We start from the raw sequence: 21258 nt of genomic DNA, 5'->3' as shown, positions 1-21258 counted from the left end.
ACATTGTTGTTGTCTGGAATCCTTGGACCATTATCAACGAGGCAAGAAGAATCCAGAACAGTGACTATGACTTGTTTGGAAAGTCTTCAAGAGGAACTTTCAAAGAGGTAATGAAAAGATATGGTAGTACTGAATTGGGAGGGCTTTATTCCATAAGAGAGGCTGGTGGTAGACAGAATCAAGACAGCCCCAGGGCTGTCCACATCCTCATCCCAGAATCTTGAGGATGCTCCCTCAAATGGCAAAAGGGGACTTTGCAAATGTGATTGGGTTCAGGACCCTGAGGTGGGGGGACTGCCCTGTATTATGCAGTGGACCCAGTGCCATCTCAGGATACTTATAAGAGAGACATGGGATGTCAAAGCCAGGGAGAGAGTGGATGACACCGTACAGCTGGCTTTGAAGACAGAGGAAAGGACCCTGGGCCAAGGAATGCAGGCAGCTTCCAGAAGCCAGAAAAGGCAAGGAATGGATTCTCCCCTCAAGTCCCTAGAAGGACCACAACCCTCAGACACCTTGAACTTTAGCATTTCCAACCTCCAGGACTATGAGATAGTAAATTTGGGTTGTTTTAAGCCACGAAGTTTGGCGGTTTATTCCAGCAACAGTAAATATGATACTGTTTGTTGAGTTGTGCCTGTATTGAGTAATTTACATTCATTTATTCAAAAAAAATGTTTACTGAGTAAGCATGATGTTCCAGGAATTGTGCCAACTTCTGATGGTACAGCAGTGGCCCAAACAGTGAGGAACTAATTTATAGTCCAGTAAGTATAAAAATAAGAAAACAGCCCAATAAGCTCAGTATTGCTACACCCATTCTAGAGACAAGCAAATGAAGGCAAAGAGAAGTAAACTAACTTCTTCAAAGTCTTTGAGTTATAGGTGGCCTGGCCAAGCTCATCTGTCTCACAAAAAGCCAGTGCCATTTCCACCACTCTCCCATTTTCCTTAGGGACAGTTCAGTGATGCAGATCTAAAATTCTTTCACACACATAACACTCTTATATTCCTCTAAATTCCCTGAGGAGCTGCATACATCCTTTCCGCGGATGGGACAGGGGCCATTTCTAAAGCTGTTTTAAACCATGGCACTTGTCAACTTCCTTCTCTTTTGGACCACAGACATGTATCTTGCTATAGGCAATCCCTAATATTTTGATTATTTTGATGCAAATCCATCACCCATAATAAATTCACCGGCTTTCCAAATGCAATCGATTTTAGAAGCATGAAAGCAAAAACTAAGTAAGCTCTCTGACAGTCTTTGCAAGTGTCCATGACAGGAGAGACCTAAGTGGCTGAAAACTGTTTTCCTCACTGCCAATCTGCTGGATGATTTTCCTTGCACAAACACATACCCATCCGGTCGGGCTAATGCTTGCCTTCTTCAACATATGTGAGCAAATAAATGTAATTACGAGCAAGATGTAATCACAATTGCTTTGCTATTAAAGCTGCTGTACACGCTCATGGCTTGGTTAACAATATATGCAGAAGGGTGGAATTACCTTCTACTCTCCCAGGAAGAAAAACATGCCGGAAGTATGGCCTCTTTTATATTATATCTGCAAAAATACAACATTTAAATGCAGAATTTGACTTTCTAAGAACTGCACCAGAAAACCTTTTAACAGAAACAGCAGGGAGAGAAAGCTTTTTAAATCATGATACTCCATGAAGGATTATGAGAATGGAGGTCATCTCATGAGACGGAATTGCAAATACAATGAGGAAAATCTTTTTCCTCTGTGTAAATACACGGGGACAATTTATTCTTCTCTGTTGAGCTATCAGGGAATATTTTCAGCTTCTGGAAAAAGAAAAGGAAAGAAGCTACCATGTCCAAATGGATCTATTGAGTGATGTGCTTGGCTGGTACCTCGTAGGAATGGTCAGCTTCTCACATACTGAACCAGGCTGCCTGAGAAGATCCCTGAAGACTTGCTTCCTCACAGCCTGTTAAGCACCTAGGCACACAGAGGCTAATGAGATTCTGACCTGTATTCAGTCCTTAAAGGAAGAGCAAGAAAGGGCAACTCTATCTATGTTACAATGCTTGAAAGCCACCCCAGGCCAGTGGCCCATTTGATATGATCAGGCATTGACCATCTTCATGTTCAATTTTGCTCTCAGAAATATCCAACTCTGGTTGTTTGGCCAGCACTAGGGGCTGGCCTCTTCGGTGAGATGCTCAGAAGAAAAGAAATTACTCAACAATATATCTGATTTACAAGTCATAATGAAACATCTGTTAAAATAAACCTTCATTCAGCATCTCTGTGTGTGAACTACACCCAAACATGAGTATGCCTCCTTTAGGAATCAGGATAGACAGACAGTGTTTTGTTTTGTTTCAGTTGACATTTCTTGATCACTTATAATGAGCTGAACAACTATTTCAATATTGAGAATGTAAAGGGTAGTAAGACACACAAAGTTCTTCCCTGAAGCATAACTAGCTGAGACAGATAAACAAAGGAATAAACAAATTGTATCAATAAAAAGCAGGGAGTGCTTTGTAAGCATAGGTTAAAGAGGGCCATATATTTGGTTCTTTGCCTACACAAGGCTTCAAAATCTATTTTTTTCCTTATTTTATTGTATTTTTTATTGTAACATAATGGCTTTACAATAGTGTGTTAGTTTCTGTTGTACAATGAAGTGAATCAGCTATATGCTTATCAAGTTCTAATGTTTTAGTTAAACTCCAAAAACATTTTTGTATTGTTTTATTTTTAACAGGACTTTATAATGAGAGCCAAACATTTTATGTGAATGGCCAATGCATAAAATAAAATAAACTGGATAGTGTTTCCCTTGTGATGAATTTTAGTAATGCCGTATTTCTTCAATACTATAGTTCAGGGTTTCTTATATTTCAGCCGAGCTGAAAATAGTATGAGATTTTTTTCCACTCTACCAGTGGAATCTCAAAATTACAATGATAGCATTTTATCTTTCTTAGATATACATAAAATCATGTGATGTCCTACTCTTAGATTCAAGGAATTAATTATACTTTGTGTGAATATATTCATATATCAATACCAATTATATTTGGGGTACTGATTACACAGTGGTGTGCTGATAAATGCCAGTTAGATAGTAGTATGCTGATAAATGTTTAACAAACAGCTCTCTGATTTGTAGCATTTGCCAAGTTTCCCTAGTGTAAATCCATCCTCCTACCGTGGTCAGTGTCAAGCTAACAAGGTGACATCACTGAATGCGAGTTGGGACGAGATGAGCACAATTGGCCTGGAGAGCCTGGGTGAGCCAGCCCCAGCGCACCACTGCACGAAGGCAAAGCTAGAACTGTTTTCAACCTCCTTCCCCACTAGCGCAGCTCAAGCTGCGGACCGATACTGCCTGTAACAACCTGTAAAGCCCTATCAGAGCTTTTACTTAATATCACTCCAACATTATCAAGTTATATATATTTGAAAGTACAAATCTGATATTAATTTGCCATCCCTTCTTATTAGGCTCCTAGCCTCTGTTTTTGAAGGGAGTATTATCCTGCTTAAATTCTGTTTCTTATTATCTGGTTTAGTGTCAGCTGCTGACTCTATTTTTGTATAACGATACTCCACATTCCATAGCAATCTTCATCAGAAATGGACAAATGTGTATGTTTGGGGCTCTCCTTGAACTGCAGAGCACAATTGGTGTTTGTCTGCAAGTGTTTTGAGTTCAAACTTGAAGACTGACTATTTTCCCTCCATAAGCAGAAAAAAATAAAGAATGTCCATTCTCACCACTTGTATTCAGTGTTGCACTGGGTGTTCTAGCCAGGGCAAAAAGGCAAAGAGAAAATAACAGTGATCTCAATTGGAAGTAAATAATTGAAACTTTTCTTATTCACATATGACATGATCTTCTACGAAGAAAATCTGACTGAATACCCCAAAATTATACTAAAATTAATAAATGAGTTTAACAAGATTGCAAATATACAAAATCAACATATAGAAATCAGTTATATTTCTGTTAATAAATAACTAGAAATACCAAAATTTTAAATACCACTTACAATATTGTAAAAAATACGATACTTGAAATACTTAGGCATAAATCTGACAAAAGATGTGAAAGTCCCATACTCTGAGATCTATAAAACATTGTTGGAAAAATTAAAGACCTAAATAAATAGAAAGATACACTGTGTCCATTGGTCAGAAGTCTCATTATGGTTAAGAAGTCAATTCTCCCTAATCTCTCAGCAGGCTTCTTATAATAGAAATTGATTATATTCTAAAAGTCATATGGAAATGCAAAAGAACTAATGTAGCCAAAATAACTCTTAAAAAGAATAAAGTTGTACAGCTTATGCTGCCAAATGTCAAAAATTATAGTTAGGCTACGGTAATAATGTACAGACAAATGATTCTCTACATGTTACAAAGGCAATTCAGTGGATGAAGGGTAGTCTTTACAACAAATGGTATGGAAACATTGAATATCCATATAAAATATGTAACTTTGATCCATGCCTTGAACAATACATAATATTAATTCAAAATGGATCACAGACCTAAATATAAAACCTAAAACTATGAAACTTCAAGAAGACATAGGAGAAAGCCTTTCTGATATTGGATTAGACAGTGATTTCTCAAATGTGACATCAAAAGCACAATCCATAAAGGAACAGATTGATATGCTGGACTTCATTAAAAACGTAAAATATCTACTCTTCAAAAGACACTGTTAAAAGGACAAGCCACAAACTTGAGAAACAGTTTGCAAGTCTTATACTTGCTAAAGAATTGGTGTCTAAAATATACAAAAATCTCTTGAAAGTCACTAATAGAAAGCAAACAATAAATAAATAAATCGATTATTTATAAATAAATAAAAAGATTATAGGGGTGATAAATAAGCACAGGAAAGTTGTCCAATATCTTCAGTCCTTAGGGAAAACAAAACTAAAACTACAACAGATACCGCTACATACCTGTCAGAATGACTAAGATTAAAATGACCCATCACACCAAGTCTTGGAAAGGATGTGAAAGACCAGAACTCTCACACACTGCTGGTGGGAATGCAAAATGCTACCATGACTTGGAAATCTCTTAAAATGTTAAACATCCACCTGTCAAATCACCCAACAATTCCACCCCTGGTATTTTCTAAGAGCAATGAAAACATTTGTGCATGCAAAGGCTTTCACATGAATGTCTATGGAAGCCATTATTGTTATGGTCCAAAACTGGAAACTCCCCAAATATCCCACAGCAGCTGAATCGTTCAACAGAGGTATAATCATACAATGGCATGTTTCTAAGCAAAGCAAGAATGAACTCTTGTTACACACTGCAACCTGGATTAGTCTCAAAATAATTGTGGTGAGTGAAGGAAGCCAAACAGAAATGAGAACATAATGTATAACTCCATTTATATAAAATTCTAGAGAATAGAAACTAATGTAGAGTGACAGAAGGCAGATCTGTGGTAGCCTAAGGGGAAGGAGGATTACAATGGGACACAAGGAAATTTTAGGAGTAAATGAATATGTTAGGAAATGAATATTATATATGTTAATATAATATATATGTTATATATCTTGTGTAATGGTTTCCCTAGTGTCTACATATATCAAAACATCAAATTATACCTTTTTAAAATGTGCAGTTGATTGTATGTCAACTATACCCCAGGAGACCTGTTTTTATTTCAAGTATAGATATTGGAATGGTTTTAGTGCCAGAATTCTTAAAATATACTTGTGCATACCAAATGGATTAATGATTCAGAATAAAGAAGTAGATAGACTAATTTAACAACCCTTTTTAGCAAAATTTATTTGTTCTGGGCAGTGGATTTTGAGTGTTAAATTTTTAGGTAACCAATCTGATTACCTTCTTCCCTTTAAAGTTGGCTTTTTGGTTTTTTTGGTTAATGTGTATTCATTCATTCACTGACTCATTCATTCACTCACTCATTCAGTAAATAATTATTAAGCACTGACTAGCAGCCAGGATTCTTCTAATACAGCATTTTTGTTTTTTTAATGAAGTCTTTCTTTCACAGAATTTGCAATCAAGCAGATAGCAATTAAAATGCAATTATTAATAGATCTCTACCCTTTATGGGAAATTATTTTGTGAACTTACTATGTGCTAGACAACATACAATAGAAGTGAGCAAGGAAATAGCTTTCTATTCCCTGGGAATGTGAAGCCCAAGCTAAGAGACGGACAACGAAGGAAAGTCTATAACAGGTGGCTGCACGCTGTAGAAGCGACCTACTGTGAGGTCATCCCAGACTCCCAGAGACAAAGATGCTGAAACTGGGTTCTCTAATCATTTCACGCCATCTCAAGTAGCTGACTTGTAGCTTTATCTCCTAAAGTTTAAGGGTTGTGCTCTAGGACAGGAATCTGGATGGTCCTATGTGATCAACATCACAGTTGGCCCTCTCTGAAGCACCAAAAAAGAGACTATGAATAATATAGAAAACCTCAGGTCCCAGGTCCCAGCAAGATAGGAGATACTCAACGTGTTCAAGAGATATTTCAACTGTGATCAGGGCATATGCAAGTCATTCCATTCTCATATCTTTGGAACTATTCCCCATGTGGCTATTTTTAGCTACCTCACTATAGTAAAGGCCAATCAGCTGAGCCATTAAATACTGAGTAATGCCAATCTCTACATGATAAGAAAGAACAAAGTCTTTAAATTCAGCAAGGATAAAATGTGTATACAGCAGAGGTGCTGTAGAGAGGGGGATAATTCCCAGTGGTTTTTAAATTCCAAATCAAATCACCTTTCAGAAAGCCAGCGAGAACCTTTATTCAATATCGGATATCAGATTTTCTGTGCTCAGAATCGCCTCTCTTTGAGTCCTTATTTGAGAAGAAACATGAAGGTTTTTTTGCATGAACAGTGCAGCAACAGTGTTTCTGAGATAACATAAAAGGATAAAGCAGCTTTTTTCTACAGTGCAAAGTGGTCTTACAGGAAATCTGCTGCCAGTTGCATCCTCTGAGACCAATCTTCACTAGAGAAGTCAAGTGAAGCCGGGGACAGCAGCAAACAAGCACTCTTCTCATCACCTGGCTTTTGGGATGACAGCAATTTTAGTCAGGCCAGAGTAATCACTAGGGTTTCTTCTCTCAGAAATCTTTTATTCCTTGTCCTCTGGCTTTATCAGATACCAAACCATTTTTTCCTGTCTTTAGCATATGGCCAGTATGAACTTCTGAAATCGGCAAGCATCAAGGAATTGTAGATTATTTGAGGTAGAAAGGACTCAGAAACATCTAACCCAACCTCCTCATTTTACAGATGAGGAGACTATAGCCTAGAGAGTCCAGAGCTTCTCCAATATTACCCATTTCCATTCATCCAATAAATATCTTCAAAATGCTATGCATTTGTCAATGAGTCCCCATAACATGTTGGGATGTAAGAGTAACACAGATTTTTAAGATGGAAAAATGGGATGACTTCTAAGTCATCTAAGCTATTAAGTGACATGATGAACTTCATTAAAAGATGCTTGCTCCTTGGAAGAAAAGCTATGACAAACCTAGACAGCATATTAAAAAGTAGAGACATTACTTTGTCGACAAAGGTGTGTATAGTCAAAGCTATAGTTTTTCCAGCAGTCGTGTATGGATGTGAGAGTTGGACTATAAAGAAAGGTGAGAACCGAAGAATCGATGCTTTTGAACTGTGGTATTGGAGAAGATTCTTGAGAGTCCCTTGGACTGCAAGGAGACCAAACCAATCAATTCTAAAGGAAATCAATCCTGAATATTCATTGGAAGGACTGATGCTGAAGCTGAAGCTCCAATACTTTGGCCACTTGATGCGAAGAACTGACTCATTAGAAAAACTATGATGCTGGGAAAGATTGAAGGCGGGAGGAGAAGGGGACAACAGAGGACAAGATGGTTGGAGCATCACCAACTCAATGGACGTGAGTTTGAGCAAGCTCCAGGAGATGGTGATGGACAGGGAAGCCTGGCGTGCCACAGTCCATGGGGTCACAAAGAGTCGGACATGACTGAGCAACTGAACAACAACAACAACAATGAACTTCAACTTGGATCTTAAGACTGACTCCAGTGTCCTCTCCAACATGTGCTGACTTACAACTCACAAGCCAGAATTTTAATATTTTCTACTGGTAAAGTGGAAGGACCTGACAATACAGGTCCTTCCAAAAATTTAAATCACTTTGCCAAGGCAAATCTTAACATTTCCTCTGCTTACTATGGTCCACAGTCTTCAGCTTTGGGTGTCTACACTCTTGTTATGCCCTCAACTCTTGGCTGTGAGCCTGTTTAGATGGGTTTTTACTGAAATTCTATTTCATTACATGCAGAAATGAAATAAATGGAGCACAGAGGGCATTCTTGGGGGAAAAGATAAAAATCAAAGAATGCATTAGATGTTGTGTCTAGGGAAAGGGATACTGTGTATGAGGCCTCATCAGAGAACTCAAACCCATCAGATCCCCATAGAACTAGTCAGACCCCCACTGCAAATCCATCAGACCCCCATAGGACTAGTCATCTACTGTGCATACAAGGTCCACAGTGATGTTTCTACAATACATGTCTACTCACGTTTGTCCTGACAACAAAGTACATGCTCATGAACAGGTTTACAGCACTCGTTGTGACATGATCCCTGCATCCTCCCTTAACACCCTGATGTGCTGCTCTACCAGCATGATGCATGCACACCTGCTCTCCATTCTCACCCTCTCTGAACTTCCCTCTCACCTCCAGATCCCTGCAGGAGCTATTCCTGCAGCCAGTGAAACTTTTCTACCTTCTCATCCCAGCTCAGAAGGAACTCTCTCTGAGTAGCCTTGCCTGTGTCCTCAACCCTGGAATAAATGCACCTAGTGTGGGCCTCCTGTTCTCTCCATCTCACAGCCCTTATCACAGTGTAATGGAAGAGCCTATTTGATTGTGTCCATTTACCAGCTTACCAGTGCACCCAGTGTCGGGCTCAATATCTTACACACAATACATGCACAGTAATTGTATCAAAAAATAAAGAATCTATCTGCAGTGCATGAGACCCGGGTTCAATTCCTGGGTTGGGAAGATCCCCTGGAGGAGGGAATGGCAACCCACTCCAGGATTCTTGCCTGGAGAATCCCCATGGACAGAGGAGCCTGGCAGGCTACAGTCCAAGGGGTCTCAAAGAGTCTGACGTGACTGAGTGACTAAGCACAATTATATCAAATGAATGGATGGATGAATGAAAGTGTAAGTATATAAACGGATGGATAATGCTAGGACTTGGTCTATAAGCAATTATACCAAAGCTGCTTCAACTGAAGGCAACAAAGAATGACTATAGAGATTTAGACCTGTCTTTCCAAGTGATATTTTTTCAGAGAGTTCGTGGAGTCAGCCCAACACAGCAGTCTCTGTCAAGAAGACCATCCAGGGGACATAGAGAAAACATGTCTGCCACAAATACATGACAGGCTCTAGGAGATTCTAGCTTGCCCTAAAGAATCATCAGTCAACAAAGAAAGCAGCTCTGAAAGCAAACACACAATGTGCTCTGTGCTACAGAATTTATTCCTCGTTGATACCTGAATGGAACCTGAGATAGACAGAGGCTTAATGAACAAAGACTTGGGAAGAGGCAGCCTGTCCATGGGCAAAATGAAATCACTCTCGATTACCTCCAATGGACAGCAGTTATGAGCTCCTGTACACAATTTAAAGGTAATCTTGTAATTTAAAAAGGGGGGAAAAATGCCAATCGAACCTAATGGCAAGTGACACTTTGGCTCAGCTGTGATTAGAATCAAGCAACTTTCTTCTGGTGTGTCGGTGGCAGTGGCATCCCTGGGTTCATAGAGGGTTAACTCTGTGATCCTTGGGGATGCCTTAATGGCCCTGGTTATCCAAACCTTGATTCAGAGCAGAGGCTGCAGATTATGTTTTCCCTGCACATCCACAGACATATTAGGACATGAAGTGGAAATGACAGGAGGAGAATATCTCCTTTCTCCTCGGAAATGCCCCAGGAGAGTTTTCCACTGTGACCTCCTCAGACCCTGGCTTTACATTAGAGTTATTGTCCTAAGAGGAGATTCAGTTAGAGCCTCTGATTCATTTCTTATAGTGCTCTCTTGTTTAGTCTCGGTGGCAGCTAACTTGTAAAATTTTATTATGATTTTTTTTTCTTGGTTTGTGTCATGGAGGGGATAAAAAAAAAAAAAAAGCAATGATTCTATCATCAGTCCTAAATGCAGTTGGATAAATCCACACCAAGGCCGTGTGTCCACAGAGGAAACACTGTAACAGGTTGTTCTGTTCCCGATGTGCATTCTCTGGGTTTCGATTTTGTGTTGCTAACAGCCCAGAAGACTGAGGGGGAGAGGAAAGCATCAGGCCTGTGGGTCCCACTGGGATGTTGGTCACACTAATGTGGATTTCCAATTTCACCTTTTCACCAGACAGGTCTTAGGGTGATCCTTCTCAAGCAACATGTGATCAACTGCCCCTACCACTGACTGGTGATTCACCAAGATTACCACTGCTCGCCGTAACTCCCACCTTGAGCACCTCCCAGATTCCACTGCACCCGCTGCAAGCCCCACACCAATGGTACCAACATAGACACAGCATCCATTGCAGGTCCACTGCTTCATGACTGCTATGCCTGCTTATGTTGTTCCCTCTCTGAGAACGCCCTTCATTTTCTCCCTCTATGCTTTCCCCCCTAACAGCTACTCATGTGTCCAGAATGAACTCCCCAGACACCACCTCCACCAAGCTGGTTCCAAAACACACTACTGAAATAGTCCGCTGATTTCCTTTACCCCTTGTCAGACTACGCTCTGCCCCGTTTTCCAGACCACGCTCTGTCCACCCTTACAGGTCCAGAGCACAGCACAGCCATGGGCACATGGGGTGTATCCAGTACAGCTACACTAGACTTTTCATGGTTTAGTCCAGAAGTCATTACCACCAGAAGTGATCTCAGTCTTCAAGGCTTGGTGGCCATTCCTTCTTTTTGCCTGAACAGCAAAATTGCTTTAAAATTTCTCACTTACTCATGTCTTCTATTCTCTCTCTTGATCACAAGCTTCTCATGGGCAGAAAGTACATTTTCTTGGTTGATGGGCTCTGCACAGCACCTAAAATAAAATAGGTGCAGAATAAATAAAGGAATGAAAAAAGTATCGAGAGAAAGGCTGCCATTGATTAAGCACCTAACAGATCTTAAGAGCGACTCGCACTAGATCTTTGGAAGCCATGATCCCACAAGCATTTCTTCTAAAACAGGAACAGATGGGAGAGAAGCCCTTCCCAGTAGGAGTATTCTACCCCTGCCCTGCACCTTCTGTAAAGCCCAGAATACCATACTGTCATAATGTGATGACAGATGAAAGCTGCAAAATTAAATTCAAGCTCAGCTTGCAATTTTGTGTTTAGCCTTCTGCTGCCAACCTAGGAGGTGCTTATAAAACAGCTTGAGGATTTACCACTAATACCTTCCCTAAGACAGCACTGTCTTGGCAGGCGGGGCTCCACCAAATTGCTGTTTTGGTGTTGGGCGTGTTGAGGGGATAGGGAAGGGGCAGAGAAAACTAATGGGATCATTCTTCACCTGGGAGTTCACGTTAGCTGGGTCAGCACAATGGTTTTTGAGTCTTATGATGGCTCCAAATAAACTGGATGTGAACATCCCCAGGCCCAGTCTATTTGATTGTTTTGTCTTGGTTTGGGGTTTGTTGTAATACAGGTTTCATTCTCTCCTCTACACTTGACTGCATGCATCCCTCTAGCCTGAAGAGCAGGCAGATTCCACTGTCTTTCCCTCCAGCCTCTGGAGATTCCAGGTTTACATTCGATTTCAAGGCAGAAAACTACATTACCAAAGTCAGTGTTAGAGTGAATTGGAGTTGGCTTTGACAATTCTCTCAAATTTGCTGCAAGTTTCTAGCTAAGCCATAATTCTGAGGAACCATCTTAATGGATGGGCTGTGTGACTCGGGTAGGAATCAAGTTGAACTCTTTTAAGGGTGGCGATGAGCTTTACTTTAATGTGGTCGAGAGAGAAACGGATATGACATGATGAAAGACAGGGCTTTGGAATCAGTTTGATTTGAACCTATAATTTACACTTTTGCAAGTTTTTCTCAAGTAGAATTTTATTGAAATATAATATGTACAGAGCAATATGCAAAATTATAACTGCACAGCTAGATGAAGTTACACACACTGAACACCCCCTGTAACTAACACCCAGATAAATGAACATTATAAGAAACCCAGAAGCTCTCTTTCATATCCTCTTAATCACTACCAAACTCCAAGGTAATGATTATCTTGACTTCTATTAATTTTGCTTGCTTTTGGATAATGCAGTGTGGAACCATACAGTATAATCTCTTTTCCACATGACTTCTTTTATTCAAGGCAATATTTGTGAGCTATCTCCCTGCTTGTATGTAGCTACCATTCATTCTCAGTACTATGAAGTATTCCATTGTGTTAATATACAATTGATTTATCTATCCCATCATTGATGGATGTTGGGTTGTTTCCAGTTTGAGGCTATTACTATGAATGTGTCTTTTGAATGTGCCTCTATGAACATGTCTTTTGGTGAGCATATTTGTGCAGCATTTCTGGAAAAGTAATTAGGAATGGACCTGCTGGTCACACAGTATCTCATATTTTGCTTTAGACGGGGCTTCCCTGATAGCTTGGCTGGTAAAGAATCTGCCTGCAATACAGGAGACCCCGGGTTGATTCCTGGGTAGGGAAGATCCTTTGGAGAAGGGAATGGCTACCCACTCCTGTGTTTTGGACTGGAGAATTCCATGGACTGAGGAGACTGGGAGGCTACAGTCCATAGGGTCACACAGAGTCAGACATGACTGAGAGACTTTTCACTTTACTTCATACTAAAATTCACTTTTCCCATTTCTGGTTGAGTCAACTTAACGCAAGTCATTTAAGATTTCCGAGCCTGTTTCTCCAGTAGTGAATGGGGAATTTTTACGTTGCAGAGTTGTTTTAATGATAAGATCAAGCAGTATAAACTATCTGGTATAGACTGGACATTTACATGATACTCTTCCCAAAGATGTTTTGTGTTCAGTAAATAATTCATGTGCTCCCCTATCTTTCTGGCCTTTGTTGTAGGCTGGTTGGAACTCCGTGATGTGAGTACTGGCCAGTGGGATCTGAATGGAAATGGGGTGTGCTGTTCCTGGGCCCTCAAGCCATTTTCCAGCCCTCTTCCTCTGCTACAGAAGCAAGTGCTTGAGAGGTGGTATCACACAAGGATAGAGTTCCCCAGAGTCCCCAAGTGACAGCATCGTGCAGAAACTCCACCAACCAGCACTGGACATGTGGTCTGAGCAAGACCACATGTTAAGTTACTGCTTTTTCTCGGGTACATTGTTGTTGCCGCACGTCATAGACAGATAAACCCGGTACTCAACTGATGGGATGTGGGCTTCACCCCAGTGAAACCATTAGAATTCCCCTTTGAAGTGTTAGTTATACAACTCAGACTCAACACAGACAGTACATGTGACTTCATTTTTGAATGGCAAGGAAATCTTTTCTTGCTGGGACTAAAGAGAAAACATTGAAAGTGATCTTTTGCTGGAATATGGTAATTGTTAACTGAAGATTCTGTCTTCTCTGTTGAGAAACCAGATTGTAATTCCAAAACTGTGTCTGATGTACCCCAAACATAGCATCGCCTTCACAAAGAGAAGGCCCTTGGTGATTATTAGCTTAAAAAAATAAAATCCCCTCCCACTAGGTTCAAAGCCAGCCTCATTCTTTTGTTCCTATAAAGACTTTCTTTCTTCGTGTTCCCTGGTGTCTACATGGCCTATGAGCTTTCTCCTAATGACTAAACTCCTAAAAATACTACAAAGAATGCTTAATAAGGCTTTTGTGTTTTCCTGGTTGCTATAGAGACTGTTTAGTGTAGGATTTTAAGTACGTGTAAATATGTATTTTGGACAGTGTTTAAAAACACGTATAATTTACCCAGCCATAACAGCTACTTCGGAGTGTTGCAGTTCAGGGCAGTAAGGCATATGTAAAGCATTTTATAGTGTGTTATTTATAGTTATTTATTTAATAGCCTTCAATGGTTTCTTCCATTGTGCAAAGGAAATAGGCATTTACCCTATTTTAACAATGAATATCATTTATGCCATTGTAGCAACCAATAGTTTTGAGTCCCAAGCAGGCAAGCAAATATGCAATTGGTATATAATGTTGAGGCAGGAACAGAAACCACACTGACAGAGAGTTACTAGGGAAACAAAGGGTCCCCCCAATGGAGGCTTGAGCTCATTAGGGAAGTTGTTGACTGAGCTTCTCTGGCAAGATCGGAACCCCCTGTAAAGAGGCACTCTCCGCTTTGAAGTTACCCCTAGGGATGCACCCAAGGGTGAAATAACACCAATAATAACAGGAACGGCAATTAATAGTTACTGAGCAAACTTGCCTTGGCCACAGGCACGGTGCTGTCTCACACTCACAATCTCATGTGATCCTGACAACACAGTGACTCAATGAGATGGGCACTGTTACTACCTTTGTTTGTCAGGTAAGGAAACTGAGGCAGAGAGGTCACACAACTTGATCGAAATTAGCACAAAACTGGTAGATGGTGGAACTCAGAGTGGAGTCCCAAAGCTGCGCTTTTAAGTATTGCTCTGTACCCCTCCTGTTCCACCAGGGAGTTCATAAGCCACATGGGGGTTAGTTCTTTCTGAGCAGCAAAGCCCTGACCTGTAGCACACATTCATGTGCACACACACACCCACACACACATATACCGGACACCCAGAGTCTTTAGCAATGGCCAACTCTACTAACCAAACATTAAGATGTGACCATAGCCTTTGAGCTATTGTCCAGGTCCTTCATACATGTCAGCTCTGAAACCTCACCACAGTGTCAGGTGATGGACTCACTACCCCTTTGCTTAGATGCGGAAGCTGACTCTCAGGTCATGCCCATCCAACATCACATAGCTTGTTCACAACAGAACCAACACTCTATACCAGATCAGGCATACCTCAAAACACTGTGTCATTCTTTGAAAGCACAGATACATATAATGCAATGTTTCTCAACAATGGGACCATATGTCTTCTAGGGGACATTTAGAACTCCAGGAGACACTTTTGGTTGTCACAGTTGTGGAGAATGCTACTGGTATCTAGCAGGTGGAAGCCAGGAATGGTGCTAGACATCCTACAATATACATAACAGCCTCTCAAAACAAAGAATCATCTGGCCCCAAATGTCAGCAGGGCCAAGGCTGAGCAACCCTGATTTAACATAAATAAATATAGCCCAAGATGGACTGGGTGATATTATTTCAGCTGAAGTTAAATGGATTAATTGTGTAATATTGGTTGTTCATTTATCAGTTTTAGTTGAAAAATGAATTTTAAGATTCAGGATTTCAAACCTTTGAATAGCCAACTTGTCATTGTGTGCCATGTTGATCTAGAAAGATACCTAAAATGCTCTTATACACAAAACATGTTCAATAAAACTTGTGATCAGAATGCACCTTCCAGTATCCAAGATGATATATGTGGTTAGAGATTCTGATCTCATCAAGACACAGAGAGAATCAAGAAAATGCTTAGTGACACAGTAAGTTTGACGAAGGAGGAATTGTTTTTCTCACTGACTGCAATATTCATCTTTCTGATTATAATAGCTAGCCCATAGCCAAAGCTCAGTCTCTTTTTGTTGACTATGGAATACATATTCCTGGTCATTCCATAACTGAGTGAGTGACTGACTCCTAACAAGAACCAGAATGGCTCCTGGTGAATCCATCAACCTCATCTCTCTTCTCTTCCATCTTCTCTTTTTATTCCTCATGATTATACGTTCAGGGATTCAGTTCAGGATGCAAGCAAGTATCTACTGTGTACACAAGCCTATTGGATCTCCCCTGGAATCTCTGCCAGGCTGGTACTCATTCTAGTCATCATCTTGACTCCTGGCTCTAAAAAATGTACATTCTTTTGCAAAAGACATTTAAGCTTCATAAGGACAGGACCTTTCCCTGCCTCTTTCAGCAAAGTGTCCTTGGAGGTGTCCTGACCTAGGACAATGTCTGATATATAGGAAATGTTCACTAAATATTTGTTGACTAGCTGAATACATTCTATGATCCTTAATAGGATGTTCATATTCTAAGATGATGAAAAAAACTTAGGAAATGGGAATAAAATTCAAGGTGATCCAACTGTTCAGAAAATGTAAACATTAGAATGAAGTCAGTTTTGGACAAGTGCTGGGTGGTATACACAGGGACAAGCCATACCCACAGCAAGGAGGCTGGAAAGGTGTCACAGAACAGGGAGGAGTCCATGGGAGTTCTTGGAGTAGAGACACCTAACAGCTACTTTGTTGGCTAAATGCCTGGCATCCAGCATGGGACCTCTACTGCCAGCATCCACTTACTGGCATCACAGGGGCTTGACTGTGATCTGAAACTTGAGTGTGTTCACTATTTTAGCTATTAATACTTTGTCCTCTGCTAGACCCAACCTGCTCTCTTCCATAATGAGCTGTTGGAGATGTGGGTGTAGATTCCCTGGAGTCCTTCCCCCAGGGGATCCTGGACTTTAGGACTTATCCTTTAGATGTAAAAACAAAAAGAACTCTCCTTTATGGGGCCCTTTGCATGTGTCAGGTCTTGAGCTAAGCAGTTTATAACTATTATAACACAATTTTAATCTTAATTAAAACCCCACAAGGAGGGTGCAGCTCTTTCCATTTTGCTGTTGAGGAAACTGAGAAGCAGATAGTTTGCATGATGGCTAATTGCTTTTGGCTTTTTAAAAATGCATTCTAAGGAAGGTGCCAAGTTTCTGGGTGGGAACTCAAGCTAAGGGACCGGTAATGATCTTAAATTTCAACGTTAGTCCTTCGTGTCATCACTGGCCTAGCTCCAGCTCCAATCGTGCAGCTTTGCTGGGATTTTCAAGTAAGGAAGCAGGAAGGTGTTGAAAGATTTGAGGAAAACTAAGCCAGAAGAGCTGTAATAGGAAGAAGCTAACAGTGTCAATCATTGAGTCCAAGAGGATTTAAGGAACTCTAGTGTAACATTCAGCTAGAATCAAGATCTAGCCAGTCTGGCCCATGGGCAGGATACGGGGACCAATAGAGTCATCCGTGAAAATAGTGCCAGCACTTGTCCAGAATTGGTTTCAGTCTAATATTGATATTTTCTAAGCAGTCTGAATCATCTTGAATTTTACCCTGTTTCCTAAGGTTTTCTTTATCAGGATGAGATTTATTCAAATGTAGGAGAGAGCTTCAGGTCACATGGTCCAGCCCTGGATATCCAGGCTGTCTTGAATTCAGTTTGGGGTCAAGACTACAGCCCATGGGATGGGTGCAAGTCCAGGCTCCATTCATAGCATGAACCTGGAAGACTATCAGGTAAATCTTCATGTAAACACATCCATGGAAAAGTGGAGGGGTCGGGGGGAGGAGGGGAACAGGAGGCATTTGTTTGACAAATACTCTTCGAGATTTGTCTATGTTCCTGGCACTGCAGATAGAGTTATGGGCAAGAAAGAGGCACTGTCTTCACAGAGGGTATAGGCCAGACATTTTGGCCAGACAGATGAGATAGAGGTCAGCTTCTGCTCAGCTCTGCTGCAATATTCACCAGTGGAGAAAGTGCTGCTGATCTTCTAGAATCTTCCTACTCAAAATGTGGTCCACAGACAGTAGCATCAGCACCACCTGGGGGCTTATTAGAAAAGCAGAATCCCAAGCCTCACCCTGGACCTCCTGAATCATTTTGGCAAGATCCCAGGGGACCCACGTGCTCATTAAAGTCTGAGAAGTGGTGGTTGGCAAGCCTTCCTTTGAGAGCGGGGTCTTTGGTGATTCCACTGGGCACACAGGGTCTGTCACTTCCTGCTACAGATGTCCTCAGAGATATGAAGGTTACACCAGAATCAGCAGAGTTCAGGCAAAGGGGAAGCAAAGTGTATTCTCAAGAGCTCCTGGAAATAATTACCGTTCTCTTAATAATAAATGAATAGGCTGCAGTCCCAGAACACATTGAGAACAAAGAAAAACATGTCAATATAAAATCGAGCAAATAAAACAATCAATTTAAAATAGATTTCTCTAAATGGTTTGCCTGCTTGGGCTGAGTGTCACGCCCCTTGACTCGCATAGCACTGATATTTTATCTTGAAAGTTTCTGTTTCTGTGTCTGCCTCCCATTCTAGACTGTAAGTTCTCTGAGGACCCTCTTTGCCGAAAAGATTTTTTAAAAAGTTTCTGGCAAGAAGTAAAGGATTAGAGGCAGTGGTTAAAGACTGACAAAACAATTTTCCATGTGAATTATTTTCAGCAGAAGAATAATGCATACAATTATAAATTCCTTCCTAAGTATGAATTGAAAGGTCCACCCCCCCACACCTTAGCTGCCCATCCACCCCCACATAAAGTAGATGCTCAGGGCCTTGCATCAGCAGTTAGTATTTGCCAGCCCAGTGACTGGAGTCTGTTCTCTACTAAGACTTTCTGAATGTTCACTAAAGACAACAAATGATACTCAAGTATCTCTGCCCTTCAGCGATGCTTTTCCACACTGACTCTGGGCTTACTTTGGCAGATAGAACAGAGGTAAACTCAATATAAGCAGAAGCTTAAAGGGCCACTTCCATCTGTCCTCTCTCATTGCTGCGTCTTTAGCTTGAGAACCAGTCTGGACTTGCCTGCTGGAAGATGAGAAAACACATGAAGCAAAGTCCAGAACATGGAGAACTGAGTCAAGATCAGCGAAGCCTCACCGGACCTCAGAGAGATGGGTGAACTCTACCAAACTCAGCTCAACCCACTAGAACCACCTACCCATCTGCAAATTCAGAGCTAAGTACACACGCATCCCTTTGAATCACTGGGTTTTCCGTTATCTGTTAACACAGCAATGGCTAATTGCTATAAGGCACCGAGTAGAAGCAGTTTCCACTCAGAGAACATTTAATTCCTTTCACACAGAAGTCGTCTTCGCATTTGAATTCCCTGCTCACACCTAGTGGGCTTTAGGTATTGTTCAGGAAAAAACAAATAAAAACCAACAACCTATTGAAACAGACGCTGTCTTCAAGCACAGTCACATTTTGGGGACACCTGGAAAGTCACTTAGCAGCTACACTGAGTCAAGAAATGATCTCCAGGAACATTTTTAGAGTCAGTCTTGTTTCTTACTATCAGTGGAAGATAACTGTGTGAATTAAAGTCTGGGGTGGATATGAGGAGTAGAAAACAAACTATGCTTATCTAAATAATTAAAAGTGAGAGTTAGTTAAAGATGCGTTTGATATCAGGACTCTTTCTAGTTGTAAAGGATGGATGTCAGACTCAAAACAAGCCCAAAATAAGGCCTGTGTTGGCCCCCAGATGGAGAAATCGGTCTCAGAAGGCTGTTGAGGTACGTTGGTCCCAGGGCTCCAGTGTCATCTGTTCCCATGTTCCCAGTCAGCAAATGTCTCCTTCAAGCTTAGGAGGGCGATGCCACAAGCACCCCTGGCTCCTCTCATGCACATAACCTGGAGGCCCTGAAAAAGAGTAGTTTCTCCTAACAGTTTTGGTTCACAGATGTCAAGGGAGGCCTCTGATTGGCCTGACTTGGCCCAACCACGACTGAACAAATCACAAAGGGCAGATAGGTGGTGTGCTCTGATTGGCCAGGCTGGTCGTGGGGCCAATCAGCAAGGTCAGCCCTTTCTGAACCACATGGACTGGGGGAGGAAAGGTCTCCCAAATAGGAATTCTGGGTGAATTACACAGCTCTGTTCCTGACCAGCTGGGTGACTTTCTAAAATTTATATGACTTCTCAGAGCAACTGTTTTCTCAGCTATTCAAGTCTTAGCAGAGATTACAGAGTCTACCTTGGGGGTAGTTGCTGCAAGGAATCTGGAAGGCTCTATAGAGAAGCAAGTTCTAATTCAGCTGTGACTGCTACTACTATCACCACTGTTGCTACTAGAGTTGTTAGAATTAATAATAACATATCATGTGGGGCTCACAATGGGCAATAATCAAAGAAACTGTGAATGCCAAGAGTCTCTTTCAACGCCTTTGAACCCAGCTGAGGGGCCTTAAGTCAGAGAACCTAGCTGTATCATCCCGAATTCATTTTGAGTCCCTCTTTGTGTGAATGTGCATAGTTCTGATTTCTGACTTCCTTTGTCTCTGCCTCCCTCTCTGTGTCTCTATATCCCTAACTGCTTCTCCCCGGTCCCTCTATTAATCTGTCTGTCTTTTATCCATCATCTCCTGGCTTCCCGTTCTGCCCCATTTTCCCAGGTCCTCTGCCCAGCTCCCCCTCCTCTCCCTCTCTCACCTACACTCCCTAGTGGTCTTGACACTCCTGACATAGATTCCCCCGCCTCCAACTTGCTTCCACCATGTCAACAGGGCTGTCCTGTGCTTCCTTTTCCCTGTCACAAACAGCTGTGTCCTGTCTTGACAGCTTAAACAAACAGATTTTAAAAGGGAGCTCATGCCAACCTCTGGATGCTCGAGCCAGCATTGCCGGCTGATCCCCTGCAAGAGTGAGGCTTCACCCAGCTTGCCAAACCTGAGGCCTCTGTGTAGGCACAAAGGCCTGGAAGGGGGCCTCGGGCAGCTGTCAGCCGGCCAAAGGTCTCCTCCACCGCCCGGACACCTGAGGAGCAGCAATGCTAAGGCAGGCACCCTGCTATTTGTTAGCAGTGGGCCATCGGGGAGTTTCCATGCTTGGCTTTGATGAAACTGAAAAGGTTGAATCATTAAATGTTTGGAGAATGTGAAGCTGGCACCCGGCCCTGCGTTTTCTGTAATATCAATTATTCCCGGAGAGTGCTGCCGCTTGCTGGGCGGGGAGGTGCTCAGAGAGAGGGCGGGATGCCCCGCTCACCTCTGAGCTGCAGGAGTGACACCGCCAGGGAGAGGGACTGTGTGGGCGGTCTGCAGAAAGACTCCAGGGGCAGGGGAGGGGCCACCCAGCCTGGAGCGGGTGCAGTGAGAAGAGAGCAGGTAACCCCATAATTGCCATCCACAGCTCCTCTGTGACTGATCAGACAGACACCCAGGAAGCACCGATTATGTGGATGGTGCTGGCTTATGAATGTCCGGCCTCTGCTCCCATCTCTGGGAGGAAGGCCTGCTTACTAGTCTCGTCCCAGAAAATGCCGCCCCGTGCACACCCTCAGTCTCTGTGTAAACACCTCCCTACCG

The 21258-nt window shown here is 41.8% G+C and overlaps 1 long non-coding RNA gene across 2 annotated transcripts in view; it reads right to left on the bottom strand.

Annotated features, from left to right (window-relative positions):
* LOC145515882 (uncharacterized) overlaps nt 1–21258 on the bottom strand; it is a 378733-nt gene that overhangs the window by 100232 nt on the left and 257243 nt on the right. For both annotated transcript variants that reach the window (XR_014061088.1, XR_014061087.1), the window contains one exon: nt 11051–11134. This is a non-coding gene — a long non-coding RNA (uncharacterized LOC145515882). The remainder of the gene's footprint in view (nt 1–11050; nt 11135–21258) is intronic.

The sequence above is a fragment of the Giraffa tippelskirchi genome, chromosome 7 (assembly GCF_054371585.1).
Source record: "Giraffa tippelskirchi isolate mGirTip1 chromosome 7, T2T-mGirTip1v1.2.pri, whole genome shotgun sequence".
Taxonomy (NCBI): Eukaryota; Metazoa; Chordata; class Mammalia; order Artiodactyla; family Giraffidae; genus Giraffa; species Giraffa tippelskirchi.
Note: the sequence above shows the minus strand (reverse complement) of the source record. Positions and strands in the feature narration are given on the sequence as shown.